Genomic DNA, 13,315 nt, shown 5'->3' with positions numbered 1-13,315 from the left:
AAACTCAGGTTACACAATTATGAAATGGTTGAAATTAAAGTTACCAAAAGGAATTTTGGTTTGCATAATGTAAAATCCCCATACTGAACTTCACCTAGAGATTGTAAAAATGAGATTATGGTATTTTCTTTTGAAGTTTCAGCTCTATCAATATTTTGTACAACGTAAAAGAAAAGATATATACTGAATATGCAAAAGTGTTAAGGTTTATTGGATTTATATCTCGCCCTCCCCGCCGAAGCAGGTTTAGGGTGGCTCGCAACCAGTAAAATCGATAATACATTCATATTACTTACATCATAAATTAAAATTAAACAATTAAAACAGCTAAAACAGTCTGGTGCTAATATCATTTGGTATTATCTCATTTCAGATGACGTTCAATATATATTAGATGTATATCAATCACATCATATCAGTCATTCCAGATCAATTAAAGGTCTGCTGGAATAGTGTTGTCTTACAGGCCTTGCGGAACTGGGCGAGGTCCCGCAAGGCCCTAACCTCTTCCGGCAGCTGATTCCACCAGTAAGGGGCAGCAATCGAGAAGGCTCTCTCTCTGGTGGACTTTAATCTAGCCTCCTTTGGCCTGGGGATCGCTTTCACGTCCCAGATCTAAGTACCCTCTGGGGAACATGTGGGGAGAGACGGTAAGGTAAACAGGTCCTTGGCCATATAGGGGTTTAAAGGTAATAACCAGCACCTTGTAGCGAATCCGGTATACTATTGGCAGCCAATGCAGTTCCTGCAGCCCTGGCTGTATGTGCTCCCACTTTGGGAGCCCCAATAACAGCCTGGCCGCCACATTCTACACTAGCTGCAGTTTCTGGGTTCAAGACAGGGGCAGTCCCATGTAGAGGGCATTACAGTAGGTCCAATCTCGAGGTGACCGTTGCATGGATCACACTTGCCAAGTCGCCACGCTCGAGGAAGTGAACCAACTGCCTCACCTGCCTGAGATGGAAAAGGGCGGATTTGGCAGTGCCTGCTATCTGGGCCTGCATAGTCAAGGAAGGCTCCAGCAGCACCCCCAAGCTCCTGACCCTGGATGCCATTATCAGTGGTGCCCCATCAAAAGCTGGCAAGGGAATTTCCCTGCCCGGATTGCCGCGACCCAGACAAAAGACCTCTATCTTTGTCGGATTCAGTTTCAGAAGGCTCAGCCTGAGCCATCCTGCCACAGCTTGCAGCGCCAGGTCCAAATTTTCTGGGACACAGCCAAACCAGTCATCCATCAGTAGATAGAGCTGGGTTTTATCAGCATACTAATGGCAACCCAGCCCATACCTCCAGGCAATCTGAGCAATGGGGTGCATATAGATGCTAAACAACATCAGGGAGAGCACCGCCCCCTGAAGCACACCACAATTAAGTGAGTGTCTCTGGGATGATTGACCCCCGCTCACCACCCTTTGTCCCCGACCATAAAGGAAAGAGGAAAGCCTAAGGAAGTTATGAAATTACTAGCCAACAAGGAGAATAATTACAAGATCTTCTACTGAAGCTTCCTTTTAAACAGCAGAAAATGCTATGATTCTCTCTCAACTTTGACTGTACAGCAAAATTAGCTCAAAGACAGCAGTTTGGAAAGAACGGCTGAAAAGAAAAAGGAATACCAACTGCTTCACGAACTCTTTTTCCTTTGAAAACAGGATGTATTTTCAAAGCTGCAAGAGAGGAACTTTAAGAGAGGATCAGCCGAGGTGGTGAAGCTGAGAGTCCTGTACCACTTCAGCAGGGGCTGGCTCACTGTATTTGGAACACATCCAAATAAAAGCTGGGGGGGGAATTGGCTTTTTCAGGCTCAACTATATTAGTAGGCGAATACAGATCTCTGATTTGTATTCAGCTTAAATAATACCTGGAAAATACTAATAAGTTATTTTGGGGGTATTTTTTGGTTCAGTTTATGACAAATGCGCACCCCTACTTCCAATGCATCAAAAACAAGCAATCACTTGTTTTCAGCCTAATGGCATTTTGACAAATGACAGCAGGCTTTCTGCATGGGTTTTTCCATCAGCTCTAGCCCCATATTAGTTCCATTTATCCCAATTTCCACACTTTTTGTGCATTTAGTTTTTGTTTTGGTTCCCATACACCCCACACCCGGTTTTTCTCTTGTTCATTGGAGACCACTTATATAAAAACTTTTTTGAAATCAATTTTGAGTAGCTTTTTTACTTTTAATGTTTCTTGTCTGTTTTCTTTGTTCTTCCACTCCCATCCACCTCCAGCCCTCTTTTCGATGACAGGACAGTTGTTACCATCACTCCCCGCCCAAAGACACATTTTTAAAAGATGAATAAATTATACTGTTTTTGAATCCACACTCATTTGCACCATTGCTAAAAATTAAGAAGGGGAGGGACTCGGAGTGGCCTTCACCACACCAAAATATTGCAAGGAGAAGAGGCATTAGAAGTGTGCAAATGCTCTTTTATGTATGAGAAGGATGAAGAAAGTTCTTGGAGATGTGCAAGATTCAAAAAGTAATTATGCCACAGTGGCCATGTCCCTAGTTCCAAATAAGGGGGGCTATAGTTAAGTCTCCCTCCCCTGGATTTCCAGGCACCATGAAACATCATCTGAAGATTCCACAGTATCATAAGAACATAAGAGAAGCCATGTTGGATCGGGCCAATGGCCCATCCAGTCCAACACTCTGTGTCACACAGTCCCCCCAAAAAACCAAAAACCAAGTGCCATCAGGAGGGTTCACAAGTGGGTCTAGAAGCCCTTCCACTTTGCCCGCCCCCCAAGCACCAAGAATACAGAGTATCACTGCCCCAGACAGTTCCAGTAATATATTATGGCTAATAGCCACTGATGGACCTCAGCTCCATATTTTTATCCAATCGCCTCTTGAAGCTGGCTATGCTTGTAGCCGCCACCACCTCCTGTGGCAGTGAATTCAACATGTTAATCACCCTTTGGGTGAAGAAGTACTTCCTTTTATCCGTTTTAACCTTTCTGCTCAGCAATTTCATCGAATGCCCACGAGTTCTTGTATTGTGAGAAAGGGAAAAAAGTATTTCTTTCTCTACTTTCTCCATCCCATGCATAATCTTGTAAACGTCTATCATGTCACCCCGCAGTCGACGTTTCTCCAAGCTAAAGAGCCCCAAGCGTTTTAACCTTTCTTCATAGGGAAAGTGTTCCAAACCTTTAATCATTCGAGTTGCGCTTTTCTGAACTTTTTCCAATGCTATAATATCCTTTTTGAGGTGCGGCAACCAGAACTGCACACAATACTCCAAATGAGACCGCACCATCAATTTATACAGGGGCATTATGATACTGGCTGATTTGTTTTCAATTCCCTTCCTAATAATTCCCAGTTGGTCTTTTTTATTGCAACCGCACACTGTCTTGACATTTTCAGTGAGTTATCTACCATGACTCCAAGGTCTCTCTCTTGGTCAGTCTCTGCCAGTTCACACCCCATCAACTTGTATTTGTAGCTGGGATTTCTGGCCCCAATGTGCATTACTTTGCACCTGGCCACACTGAACCTCATCTGCCACGTTGTTGCCCACTCACCCAGCCTCAACAGATCCCTTTGGAGTGCCTCACAGTCTTCTCTGGTTCTCACCACCCTGAACAATTTAGTGTCATCTGCAAACCTGGCCACTTCACTGCTTACTCACAACTCCAAATCATTTATGAACAAGTTAAAGAGCATGGGACCCAGTATTGAGCCCTGCGGCACCCCGCTGCTTACCGTCCTCCACTGCGAAGACTGCCCATTTATACTCACTCTCTGCTCCTATTAATTAGCCAGTTTTTGATCCACAAGAGGACCTGTCCTTTTACTCCATGACTCTCGAGCTTACTAAGGAGCCTTTGATGAGGAACTTTATCAAAAGCTTTTTGGAAGTCAAGGTAAACAACATCTATTGGATCCCCTTTGTCCACATGTTTGTTCACCCCCTCAAAGAAATGTAACAGGTTAGTGAGGCAAGATCTTCCCTTACAGAACCAATGCTGAATCTTCCTCAATAACTTGTGTTCATCAATGTGCCTACTCATTCTGTCCTTGATAATGGTTTCTACCAACTCTCCCGGTATTGAAGTCAGACTGACTGGCCTGTAGTTTCCCAGATCTCCTTTAAAACCCTTTGTAAAGATGGGGGTGACATTTGCTACCTTCCAGTCCTCAGGAACGGAGGCAGATTTCAATGAAAGATTACATATTTTTGTCAGGAGATCCAGAAGTTCACCTTTGAGTTCTTTCAGAACACTTGGATGTATGCCATCCAGACCTGGTGACTTGTTAGTTTTTAATTCGTCAATCAGTTGTAGGACCTCCTCTCTTGTCACCTCAATCTGACTCAGGTCTTTCAACACCCCTTCCAAAATTAGTGGTTCTGCAGCAGGGAAACACTTCTCAATCTTCCACAGTGAAGACGGAGGCAAAAAATGCATTCAGCTTCTCAGCCATTTCCCTATTCTCCTTCAGTAATCCTTATACCCCTTGGTCATCCAAGGGCCCCACTGCCTCCCTGGCTGGTTTCCTGCTTCTAATTTACTTGCAGAAATTTTTATTGTTGGTCTTTATGTTTTTTGCAATATGCTCCTCAGAGTCCCTTTTTGCCTGCCTGATCACAGTCTTTGCATGTAATTTGCCACAGCCTGTGTTCCCTTTTATTAATCTCACTTGGACTAGCTGTCCACCGCTTAAAGGAATCCTTCTTACCTTTTAGAGCCTCCATTACTTTGTTTGTTAACCATGCAGGCCTTTTATTATACCTGTTTGTGCCTTTCCTGACTTGTGGAATATATTTTATCTGAGCTTCTAGGATTGTAGTTTTAAATAGCCTCCAAGCTTCCTCCAAGCTTTTGACTGTATTTACCTTTCCTTTCAGTTTCCTCTTCACATGCCCCCTCATCTCAGAGAATTGACCCCTTTTAAGGTTAAATGTGGTTGTGTTGGTCTTTTGGGGCAACTCCCTATTTATACAAATGGTAAAATCAATAATGTTATGGTCACTACTCCCAAGCAGTGCAATCACTTTTACATCTCTCACCAAGTTTTGGGCATTACTTAGGATCAAATCCAGGATCGCCCCACCCCTGGTAGGTTCTGAGACCATCTGCTCCATAGCACAGTCATTGAGAGCATCTAGAAACTCAACCTCTTTCTCTCGACCACAACACATATTGACCCAATTAATCTGTGGATAGTTAAAATCACCTATTATGACACAGTTTTTACGTTTAGCCGCTATCTTTAATCCTTCCATCATATTATAATTGTCCTCTATCTTTTGATTTGGTGGGCGATATCAAACTCCCATAGTTAAATTTCCTTTTGGCCCTCTATTTCGACTCAAAGCATTTCTAGAAGGGAATCTAATTCTCTGACCTCAGTCTTACTAGACTGTATACCCTCACTGACATACAGAGTCACCCCACCTCTAACCCTTCCCTCCCTATCCTTCCGATATAACTTATATCCAGGAATCACCGTGTCCCACTGATTCTCCTCATTCCACCAAGTTTCTGAAATTCCCACAATGTCTATGTTTTCCCCCAACACTAAACATTCCAACTCACCAATTTTACTTTGAACACTTCTAGCATTTGTAAACAAACATCTATAATTTCCCAGGCAAGTTAGGCCTGCAACCTTCCTCCTGCCGCCTCAAGACGTTGGCAGACAGTCCATACTGTTTTTCACCATCTCAGTGGACAACTCTGATCCATTACCCAATAGAAAAGTAACAGCTAACCCTTCATCTCTTTGAGATGAGTCCTCCCAAACCAGAGACATTTCATCTCCTGTCGGCTTTCCCCCAAGATTTAGTTTAAAAACTGCTCTGCCACCTTTTTGATTTTAAGCGCCAGCAGCCTGGTTCCATCTGGGGACAAGTGGAGACTGTCTCTTTTATACAGCTCCCGCTTGTTCCAGAAAGCATCCCAGTGCCTAACAAACTTAAAACCTTCCTCCCTACACCATCGTCTCATCCACACATTGAGACTTCTAATTTGTGCCTGTCTCTCCAGCCCTGCACATGGAACAGGTAGCACTTCTGAGAAGGCTACCTTGGAGGTCCTGGCTTTAAGTCTTCTGCCTAGCAGCCTAAATTTTTCCTCCAGGACCTCACGACTGCATTTCCCCACATCATTGGTGCCAACATGCACCACAACCACTGACTGCCACCCAGCTGTCTACTTGCCTAAGGATCGAATCACCAACTACCAAGACCCCCCCCCTCCCTGCCCAGGGATAATTCTTTGGCACGAAAGGATACCTGCTCACCAACTGAAGAAGAGGTCCCTTCTGAGGGCGCATTCCCCTTATCCTCAGCACGGTGCCCTGTTCTCTCTCGACCCTCATGCTCCCTGGCAGCAACTGGGCTGCCATGTTCAGAGTGGGGCTCATATATTATGTCCCCGAGAGTCTTCTCTGAGTGCCTAACTGTCTCTGCTTCTCCAGTCAGTCACCTTGGCCTCAGGGGTATAAACTCGTTCCCCGAGGACCAGGAGCTCCTTGCATCGAGCACACACTCAAGTCTTCTGTCCTGTGGCCAGATAGTCATACATGTTTTAAGCCCTGGAATGCCCAAGTTAGCCTGATTTTGCTAGCACTCAGAAGCTAAGCATGGTCAGCCCTGGTTAATACTTGGATGGGAGACCACCAAGGAAGTCCAGAGATGCTATGCAGAGGCAGACAATGGCAAGCCACCTCTGTTTGTCTCTTGCCTTGAAAACTCAACAGCAGGGGTGGCCAACGGTAGCTCTCCAGATGTTTTTTGCCTACAACTCCCAACAGCCCCAGCCATTGGTCATGCTGGCTGAGGCTGATGGGAGTTGTAGGCAAAAAAAATCTGGAAAGCTACGGTTGGCCACCCCAGCTCTACAGGGTCACCATAAGTCAGCTGCAACTGGACAGCGCTTTCTACCAACAATGTTTTAAACCTTAAAAAGAACCATCTGAATAGCTGATTTGATTCTCTGTTCTTGCCGCACTGTATCAGCCGCCAGCATGAACAGTTACATTAATCATTCCTAATTTTGCTTCCCAGCACACAGCTGCCCCCTTGGCGCAATCTACTAAAACAGCACTTGACCTATTTGCTGCCATTTCTCCAGTGACACTCGATGCTGTAACAGCTCACCTGGGACACCATATTCCATATCTAATCGACAAAATTTACAATTGTTACAAGGCTAATGCAGAACAGTGCACTTAATCACGAAGAGAGACATCTCATTATCCAAAATTCAGGGGAATGATTGAAAGATTTAAAAGAATAAAGGTCTGGAAAGGTTTTCACTGGGATACACCTGAAACAGATACTGTGCTTGGGGGCAGAATAAGCAGAATAGCCCTACACTGACAAATACAAGCTTTTTTTTGTTTATCTGAATATGTCTAAAAATGGGGAAAGCAAATTATTCTTAGCTTTAACATGAGAGCCGGAGAGAGTCACCTCTAATGAAAATAGGCAAACGTGTGCCTCGTATCAGTACAGTTGTTCAAGAACTCATACTTTTTGAAATAGACGGCAGTGGAAATAATCATAACAGGTTTTATAGCAAAAAGATAAATTTAGACATTGTATGTACTTGATCCCTTGGGAAGTATCTCTCCTGGGGTTTGTAGAAGCACAGGGCATGGCAATATTTTAACTGCAGAGAGCCTCCAAAGGAGCCCCACCTGAAAACTCAAATGTATAATTTTTTGGGTCTCCAGCTATGTTTCTTCTTTCATAAAGCTTTCTATCTTTAGTTCAATCGGACCTGCTATTATGTATTTATTTTTATCCCACCCTACCCCACAAACGGGCTCAGGGCAGCTTACATCATCATACGGAACAACAGAAAGGCTAGTTTTTAAACTTTGCAACAGATTGGGCTTTTATAGCTAGGATTTTAAGCTGAAAAGGGAGTTGTACCTTTGGTTCTCTCTTCTTCTGCATATTGGGCATCATACAACATGTCTGTGCCATGCCCAATAACCCCTGCTGTGCGGGGTTCCACAAGACTTAGCCTTATCCGCCCCCCCCCCCAGGCTATTTAATCTCTTTCATCTCCTAAACCAGTAGGACAAATCATTTGTTGTTTTGAACTTGGTCATCATCTAATTGGAGTCATGGATCATGTCACTGTGTGACTCTGCATCAAGCATATTATCTTGGGTGATTTTTCTTTATCTCTGAACGACGAATTCCAGGATCTGGAGAGACACATTAAGCATGCGTGTATGTTAAGTGCCATCAAGTTGTTTCTGATTCTTGGTGACCATGAGAATGATGACCTCCAAAATACCCTGTTGTTCACAGCCTTGCTCAGGTCTTGCAAAATAAGAGCAGGAGCGTCCTTGATTGTGTCAATTCACCTCATGCTGAGTCTTCCTCTTTTTCCTGCTGCCTTTGGAATCATGACTGTAATGCCACAAGTTGCCAAGGAAATCAAACACGGTCACATTTAAGGGTTTTTTTTTTCTTAAAAACCAACTAACTGTATTAGGTAAATGGAAGTTGAAAGGGAGAACTGTGAGAGTCTAATCTCCTCAGGACGCTTGAAGATTATTTAAAACCGTGATAAAAGAAAGCCAAGTAAAAAATATATTCGCAATTAAGAAAGGTACAAAACAATTTCAAGAGGATGTCAGAATTGTTAATGAGCAGAGCTAAGGGAGCCATAAAAGGCAAGAAAGCTTTCTTTTCAATGAAATTAAAGGCCTCCTTTAAATGTGATCCTTGTGATTTGGCTTAGGCTCAGCATCTTGCTAAAACTGGGCTGCTGCCTCTGCAAAACAGTGGCATGTAATTAGTTAGTACACCAGCTCAAAACCAGCCTAGGCTAAAGATCTCAGGTGCGCTACTATAGGTAACTGCTGTGCACAGGTAGCAGTCCAGTTTAAATAAGACTTTTCACTTTTGCCAGTGTGAAGGTTATATCAGGTCAAAGATCTGCTCAACTGAAGAATTTTTTTAAAAAGAAGCATGGACACTAGCAAAATAAATATCAATCATCCACAAGTTAAAAAAAAAAGGGAAAGGAAAACAAAATAGGGTGCTAAAATCTTCAATGCTAAAATAATTAAAAAGAAACAATAACCAACATTCAATGCTTCAAAAGCAAGAAACCAGCTAAGCTGTGCAAAAGAATGAAATGATTTTTAAAAGAGGATAAGGGCACTGCAGAGAAACTGAATGAATTCTTTTTACCTACCTTCCACAGTGGAAGATGTCTGACAGATACTTGGGCCTGAAACATGTTTCTAGAGGGAGAGGCATCAGAAAAACTAAACCAAATAGAGCTGACAAGAGATAATGTTGCAGGGCTAGCTGACAAACTGCAAATTAACAAGTCACTGAGTCCAGATGGGACACACTGAAGAGTTCTCAGAGAGCTCTGATATGAAACTGATGAGCCTCTATTGGAAACGTCTCTAAAGCTGACCTTATTTCAGAATTGTAATAATTTGGGAAAATAAAAATGATGATTCAGTGCAAGAAACTGTAAACCCAGCAAAAATTCCTTTCTTCACATATATACTGATGAAATTTAAATTTGTGGCGACAGATTTAAAAATTGATTTTGGGGGCCATAGAGCCCTTAATGGTCTAGGATCTCCATACCTATGGGACTGCCTTTCTTGTTACACCCCCCTGTGCTCCCTTCAGTCAATGTCTAGGGGCCTCTTGCAGGTGCCTCACCCAAGGATGGCTTGGTTAGCTGTCACCAGGGGAGGGCCTTCTCAGCTGTGGCTCCTACTCTGTGGAATGCACTCTCAGATGTCACCCATGCCCTGCCAGTCTTGTTCCGATTCTGCTGCAGGGCAGGCAAGGCTGAATTGTTTAGATTGGCCTTTAGAAGGTAATCCACATTTGAGTTGTTTTTATTAGTAGTGCAGTGGTGTCCACATATTTCAGTCGCTTAATATTTTTATGTTAATATTGTATATTTGTTACTTTTTATTAACCTCATTATATGGTTTTAATGTTGTGAGTTGCCGTAAGGCCCTTTGGGTGAGTGGTGATTAAAAAAATCTTTAAAAATCCAAAAATAGAGCATGGGAGTAGGGAAAAAATCACTGGGAAAGGAATGGAAAACAAAATAGTATCTTAATGTTGGTGCAGTCATGTTTAGAAAATTTGCCTGGATCCAGAAAGCTTCCTCTATTCAGTCTCACTAAGTTCTCCACCTTACAACAGCACCCCTCCCACATGGCTCTTGTACATTCAGGTTCCATGATCCCCAGCAAAGGCTTTTTGTGTGGTCAATGGGGACCCTTCCTTTCCTGGTCTGATCCAACCAACCGTCTACAGTTCAGGTTGCCCCTATCTCAAAATGAGTGTCATAGCACTGGGGGAGGGGGGGTTACAGAAAAGAGTAGCCAAAAGAGCACCTTCCCTATGAAGACGGGCTGAAGTGTTTGGAGCTTCTTAGTCCAAAAAAAGATGCCAACAAGCAGACACAACAGAAGTTTACAAAATTCTGCATGGCGTAAAGAAGGTGAATTTTCTCTCACAACCCTAGACCTTGAGATCACCCAAGGAAATTAAACAGGCAGATTATGAATGCAAGTAATTAATTTACTGGATTTGTTGTCACAAGATTTGGCGCTGGCCATCAGCTTAGATAGTTTTAAAGGGAGACGTATAGAGAATATTTACAGCTATTAGGCATAGTAGGTAAATGCAGCCTCCATGTCAAAGGTGGTTTCTCTCTTGTATATGTGTTGTGAGTGGGCAAAGAGTGGAGAAGGGCCTCTGCTTATAAGCTTTTATAAGCATCTGCCTGTCTACCATAGGGAACTGGATGGATCTCTCATCTAGGCTCTTGTGTTTTCTTGCATCAATGCCTTCTTGCAATGTTGACCAAAAGCAAGGAGCATGGTCAAAGGTATGAAGAGATCTACTTTGCACGTGGCAAGTTTTCCATACAGGTTATCACTTTTGTGCAGGAAACGCTGTGCATTCAGTCACTTTGGCTACATAGACATGTCATAACCTGTAGAGGGTAGATTTGGGTAGAACAACCTCATGTATAGATATGGACAATACAGACAGTGGTGCATTAATCTCACATCAGTGATATCCATGTAGAAAGCCTATCCTTTTATCATTGCTATCTATGCCATGGCCACTACATTTTGACCCACAGAAACAACTAGAAGTAAGCAATGCTGTCTTAGGGCAAAAAGAATGTGCAAATAAAAAATCAAACACGATAGCAACAGCCAAACACAGATGTGGTAGGCTACAACTATTCAGTCTATCCACATTCTTGGTCTGCAGCAGCTGTGAGTCATCCAAATAACTGCAGCCAGCAAGTGAGCATTAGCTGAACTGGTCTGTATAATAAAATGACAATGATCTATATAATGGTCTATATAATAAAATGACAATGATTGGCACAGTCTTCTAATGAAAATAACTGGCACAACCTAGCCAAACTCCCAAATCAATGCTGAAAGCAACTTCAAAGTGCTTAACCTTGGTTGAGTCACATGCACTGTTTTGTTACTGGATGCCCACAACTACACTGTGATAGCAGTGAGACTTCCTGATGTCCAACTTGTTTTGACTGTGTTGCACACAGACTGATCCTAATTATCAGTGGTTCTTTGCTGCTTGTAAAGGCAGTGATCGACTCACATTTAGCTCCCCACACATCAAGGCTACAAACTGACACAGATTAAAGTGTGTGTAACTCTGTGCTGGGCTGCGGCTGATGTGAGAAGTGGCCCTGAGAGAGAAAGAGATGGCAAGCTGTGTGCTTAAAGAGGATTGGAAAATGTTTGAGCTTTCAGGGCTGTTCTCCCTCAAGAAAGCACCCCAGCTGGAAAAAGCCACTATGGGTTCAAGTATTGCATTTAGACGATGGAGACCTGTGTTCCCATCCCTACCAGGCCACAAACAAGCGGCCTAGTCACTTAAACTACCTAACAAGGTGCTAATTGACAGCATAAGGAAATGGGGTTACACTTTAACAAGATTGATTCAGGAAGACATTCCCACAGAGGGGACTGTAGACTATACTACTGATATCTATCATCTGTTGTGTTATGTTTTTATCTTACTTTCACTGCATTATATCTGTATTTATGCAGTATTATTTCTCACACTGTTTAACATGTCATATTTAATACTTAAGCCTCATTTCAGACATCTGCAAGTCTCGTCCTATTATTTACTTATGAAATTTGTATTCCACTTTTCTGTCCTCACAATGCCATATGTTGTTTATTAGATGTCTCCTCATCCTTTTGATTTTATTGACTTAACATAACATGATCTGCTTTGACTCTCCGTGAGAAGGGTGGATTATAAATTACACATTGACTTTGATATGTCAAAAATTATTATTTTAATATGTGCAAACAACATGCGATTAATGACAATCTTTGTAAAACCGATTTATAGATGCATGAACTGAAATATTATTTTTCACTTAAAAACTTTTTTTTTTTTTTGCTTACAAGAAACAAAAGTACCAGAGCAGCTGCAAGGTACATTCCCTTCCTTTCACTGCCAAATTCTATGGCTTTTTAAAAAATAGTTGTGAAATAAACTTTGGATTATCAGTTCCATTTTATGCAGTTATCTCCTTCTAAATTCACTGAAGTCAATACGATTAGAAAGGCTTAACTCTGTTTAGGATGGCACTGTAAATTCTCACAGCCAGTTTTCATTCAACGGCATCACAGTTTACATACATCAGAAAGATAAGCTACATTATCTTACACAGTCTTTGTATCTGACAAAGTGAGCTCTGACTCACAAAAGCTTATATCCAGAAAAATGTTGTCGGTTTTTAAAAAGTCACGGGATTCAACCTATCTTTATTTATATATTTAAGTTTAACTTATGGTGTCAGTATCCTTGCAAGGTTTTTCTCCCATCATGGACACTAGGATTTAAAATAAAATGGCCCATATCAGAATACCCCTGTAAAAATCTATGGTAGGACCACATTTGCAATACTGTACATTCTGGTTGCCATACCTTAAAAATTTCACAGAAGTGCACAACCGAGATGGTTAAGTCCAACGAAAGGAAAGAATAAAGAATCTCAGGCTTCTTGGTTTAGAAAAAGATGACAAAATGGAGGAGGGGGAGGGAATCCTACCTCTCCACCAAGACTGGTGTGGCTACTAATAAGCCTGGGGTTTCTTGCTGCTGCCACCAGGCCTGCCATGGCTACTGCGTCCTCTGCTGCTGCTGCTCAGCCCAACATGGCTGCTGCTACGGCCAACCCTGGAGCAACTGCTGGTGTCTCCCACGGCTGGCAAAGCTGCCAGTGTCATCTGTGGCTGGGCACAGCACAGCAGCAGGCATCCACTACCAAGCCT

At 42.6% G+C, this 13,315-nt stretch overlaps 1 protein-coding gene across 1 annotated transcript in view; it reads right to left on the bottom strand.

Moving 5' to 3' along the window:
• UBR3 (ubiquitin protein ligase E3 component n-recognin 3) overlaps positions 1-13,315 on the bottom strand; it is a 146,516-nt gene that overhangs the window by 30,753 nt on the left and 102,448 nt on the right. The gene's annotated exons all lie outside the window — the stretch shown is intronic.

The sequence above is a fragment of the Heteronotia binoei genome, chromosome 16, assembly GCF_032191835.1.
Source record: "Heteronotia binoei isolate CCM8104 ecotype False Entrance Well chromosome 16, APGP_CSIRO_Hbin_v1, whole genome shotgun sequence".
Classification (NCBI taxonomy): Eukaryota; Metazoa; Chordata; class Lepidosauria; order Squamata; family Gekkonidae; genus Heteronotia; species Heteronotia binoei.
The sequence above is the reverse complement of the archived record's forward strand: the minus strand, read 5'-3'. Positions and strand labels throughout refer to the sequence as shown.